Source organism: Gavia stellata, chromosome 15, assembly GCF_030936135.1.
Source record: "Gavia stellata isolate bGavSte3 chromosome 15, bGavSte3.hap2, whole genome shotgun sequence".
NCBI lineage: Eukaryota > Metazoa > Chordata > Aves > Gaviiformes > Gaviidae > Gavia > Gavia stellata.
This window is the reverse complement of record NC_082608.1, coordinates 21,126,949-21,131,750: the sequence shown is the minus strand read 5'-3', so window position 1 is coordinate 21,131,750 and position 4,802 is coordinate 21,126,949.

Here is a 4,802-nt window from a genome sequence, read left to right as displayed (position 1 = left end):
AGTTACTTGGTTACATCATCTTGGTTCTCTCAATTAATCCCATCCTAGCTTTTCTACTTTTTCTTCTGCTGTGGAAGAGGGATCACTGTTACTGCTGTGAAATACGCAGGTAGTGGTTGTAAGATGCACCAGCAGCCCCGAGATGTGGCTGCACTGTCTGGAGAAACCTGGGAATCCTTTCACACCTTATCTGTAGGAGAGCCACTGTAACCCCTGATGCATACAACTGTAGAAGGCTCTTCCTTTTTAATGTTAGCTGCAGCAGGTTTTGCCTTTGCTTGTGGAATCTCCCAGTTCAGTTCCTCACACGTTGGCCAAGAAAGCAGTTCTCCTACAAGTGAAATGACTAGTGAATGTCCTACCTTGAGACCTGCTGGCGTGTTGAGGACAGGAGGAAGTAGGGCTGATGCTCTCAAAGGATTTTTTTTTTTTTACCCCTGCTTCCTGACTCGGCCCCTCTCAAGGCATCACTTTCTTTCCAACAGAGCAGTGTTGTGGTCCATAGGGACAACAGGCGGGATATGAGTGTGGCTGTTGCAGCAAACAAGTGATGACTTGACACCAGAAGGCACTGGCTGTCCTTGTGCAGGGAAATCCAGGGTGCCATGGGTATTGTTTTGGCCCAGGCATCACCTGGGAAGCAGCTCTCAGGAGAGCAGTGCTAGGTTCTGCGAGGCTAATTAGCATGTAATAAAGATTAAACAGCAGGCTGCCAATGTGATTTAATTGTCAAGATAAAGACATGTTTGATAGGGAGGTGCCTTCCATGCAAAATAACAGACGAGAGGTGAAAACAAACCATTTGTTGATAACCTAGGAAAGAATTTGTAGTGCTCGCGTGGCTAACAGCATCAGTTGCCGTGTTGTTCTGTCACTTGGCTTAGTATACAATACCTTGATCTTGTTGACATTTGATCCTTTGTATGTGTATGATGTCCATGGCTTTCTGTGTAAAGCTTTGGGGAACCTGCCACTCAGTTGCATTTGCAGATTTTGGTTTTATTACTATTTTTATTTATTTATTTTTGTTCGAAAAATAGTGGTTTTAAAAATCACAGCATCTGTGCACAGGGCTCCATTCCAAACGCCCAACCAGACAGGGGAAACCATGCTTTTTGCCAGAGGTACTTTATCATTTTTTGCCTTCTCAAATACAGATAGACACCCTGAAAGAATTTTTTCTCTGAGCTGAAGCCAGGTTGCAGCAGTGCCAAGGGTGAAGGATAGTTTTGTACAGTGCTGCTGCAGCTGCAGGGAAAGATTCTCCCTCCCCTTCTCTGGTAAAGAGGCTGTTGGATGAGGGAACCAGATGCATCAGATGAGCTGGAGTGTGTGCAACGATAATCTGAGGTTTTTCCTTTCATCTTTTCCTCAAGGGCTCTGGAACGTAGTCCTAGTTGTGCTCTGTGCCAAGCTAAGTATGATGGGAGAAGGCATAGACTGGGAGACACGCTTCCAAGGAACCTGTGAGTCAGGATGGGCCAACTGGTTCCTGTGAGCGGCACAGCAGCGTGTCCGTGCGGCCTCCCGTGGGGAGCACACCGCCTGCCTCGCAGCACTGAGGGAGAGGAGGCTTTGGGGCTGGGTTGCAGGGGAAATGTTGGCTTCCCAGGGCTCATTGCTCTGCCGTGAGGTTGGGCGGACCTGGACGTGCAGCTTGGTTCAGTTCTTCCCAGAGCTGGGATTTTGGATGAGCCAGCATGGGCTGGGGTTGGTCATATGGCTTGGTTCAGGAGGCTCTGGTGGCCGTCCTTAGGTTGTATGATGAGAGGATGCTGCCATGGCAAACTCTCCTGGCCTGAAAATTGAGGCTTAGTTGTCAGCTCTGACAAAACAAGGCTGTAGCACTGTAATTGGAACAGCCTGCATGGGGACTGAAGCCCACACAGCATCCGTTCCCACTGGAGTGTTTGCAGCCTTTGGACTTGAGACAGAAATTAATTCTGGTGCATCTGCAGCCACTGCTGAGCAGAACAAACAAGACAAATGCAGCACTCCCTTGAGCCCTGCAGCCAGCAACAGCCGAAGATCTGTCTGGACACCCCGGGCCATCTCTTGCTGGTGTAACTGTGGAAGCCTTGGAAGCTGTCATGTGTTGGTTGAGCAAAAGAAACCTCTGAGAAAAGGTAAAACTTCTCACCTAAGCAGGGATGACTGGTTATTACTACTACATTAAGTGCCTACAGAGGAGGTCAGAATGTGATGGGCTCTGCTGTGGTCTTAAGAAATGCAAACTATGATACATTGATGTCAAACTGTAATGGTACCTTGCTCCTCTGAGCATTGGCTGAACAGACCCTGAAGGCTGTTCAGGGTTGCTGGATCAGATATCTGATCATTTTTCTTGTATTGGGTCCAAAAGTACCTTAAAGAGGAAGGTAAGAATTTTGCAGGCAGACACAATTGGCGAAGTGGCTTGCCTAAAATGACACCCAGGAGAAGGGCTGGGGCGAGAACTTGGAAAACTAGGAAACAAGAAACTCCAGCCGTGTCTGTTGTAAGAGTAGTTATTCTTGTCTGATGTGCACAAAGAACAGCATGTACCTTTTTTAGTGTATGAACGCCCAGATAAAATTCAGTTATTCCTTTGGCGTCCATCAGACCACTGCTTTTGCCCATCTCATTGTAAAGGGATGAACGTATAAACATTTATATAGGAGAAAGAGGCCTCAGTTTGTTATTGTATCTGGAAACAATCAGCTGTTGGGATTTTTTTTTTTTTCAGCTAAAAGGCTGAAAGTAACTTTTTTTTTTACTCCTTGAGGAAAGTTTATTCAGTAATCCCTTTTCTTTTGGGCCACACACATACTGTAATTGCACTGTAAGAAACACAGTGAAACTGGATTTTTCTATGACGTTTACATGCACAGCTAGGAAGGGAAAAAGCGAATAAAGGAGAGTGCCAGCTGAAGTGCGTTTGACTTTAGGGGTTGCACAAAAAGGCCACAGCAGAAGGTTAGTGGTTTGACGTCTAACTCAAGCTTAGTTTATAACACATGGGATTGTTTCTCCCCCACATCAGTGCGTGTGTTGTAGTGTGACGAGCATGGAAGTGAATCAACCTTGCTGTGGAGTTTATCAGAGAGCAATCGGGGTAATTGGGCTGACCCAGAGACAAATGCTGTTTGTAGATGGAAAGACTGTTCCCAGCATCTCTGCTTATGGGATTTTGCTAATAGTGAAGACTTCGTTTAATCTCTCTGAGTTGCTGGTCTCCTCGCAGTGCTGCCTACCTGCTGTGGTGGCTTGTGGAGATAAACCATTCCTAAACTCTTCTGCTGGCAAATTGCTTGTCAGGCTTGTCGTGCTCTGCACACGCTGGGCTCATCTCATCCTTCCTCATTCCTCTTGGAGAGAATCGGGGTCCGTTCACCGTCTGTTTTGTATCGGCAGAACTTCTGCGTCCTTGCTCCAGCAATACCATGGGTGGGTCCAAACAATGCTAAATAACCCTGAGCATTTTGTGTCTGTCAGCAAGACAGAAAGGCTAAAGACACACATGTTCTTACAAATGCAGGTCTCCGAGGATTGGGGGAGTGGGAATGGGAGCGTATCAAACGCTTTAGCTTCTGCCGGGAAACAGCTGTTGGCCCAACAGCTGCAGCATCCTTCATCACTAACCCACAGTGACTTAACATTACCGACGAACGAGAAGAGAGCTTTGAAACATGCTCCACGCTGAAAGGGTTGGGGAGCAGTGCTCCTGCTGCTTGCAGGCGTAATTCTCGCAGCTCTCCCCTCCAGCAAGACCAGACACCTGATACCAAAATGGAGCTGCTGCTGGGGTGGGGGCGGCTGCTCTTACGGAGGAGGTAAGGGGTTGGATGTTGGTGTTCTTACAACGTTAAAGCGAGTGAGTCTGTAAGACCTGAGCCTTGCTCAGCTATCAATGCTGTTAATAGTGTACCCAAATTGGGGATAAAAGGAAATAAGCAGATGATAGGGATTGTGAGTCTACCAGGTAGCAGTGTAGTTGAGCAAATAACACCTGTGCATGTACGTGAGTCTCTCTAGAAAGTTTATCTTCCATTGACACCTCCAGATGGGGAACGTGCAATACGCCACAGCATTTCTCACCCATCCATCCAACAAAAAATTTTGGGCAATGCTCAGCATCTCTCAACATCTCGAAAGTGAAGTTGCCTTTAACGTTATGGAGCACGACCTCTGAGATGCCTCGAGTGAAGGGACACGATGTATCTGAGTTACATATTCAGACCTTTGGGCACTGATTAGTAGCCATGGGGGTTCATTGCCTGTTGAAACTCCCTTGCTTGGCACGGTAATTAGGTGATTACGCATACCCTGGAAAAACAGGTTGGTGGTAGCACTGAAGCTAAGTGCCTGTGGGTTAATATTAGTTGAAACAGACCAATAAAAGTAATGCAAGAGCCTGAAATGCCTCTGAGGGAAGCATGGTCCTGGTGGATCTGTTATTCCAAGGCATGTTATCTAGTTCTTGCTGGGCTCAGGGTTGTCTTCAGCCACGGTTCAAGCCTTGGGCTCAGCGCAGAGCTGATCAAGGAGCCTTGCAGTGAAGGTTGGTGACAGGCAACAGCATGACTGATGCAGTTCATTTAGGGGCTGTGCGAGGAGTTGATGTGTTTCCCTACACCAGGAAAACTCGCCACCATGTCAAGAGTCTGCAAGGCCCGTCTTCTGCGCGAACAATTTCCGCACGTGCAGCGAAGCTGTGCAGGAGATCCAGTCCGGCCTCTGCTCTGTTCTGCTTTAGCACAAATCTCTGGAGCCAACCTCACCCTATGACCGTTTTTAAAAAATTCCTACTTTTCCATCCTCCC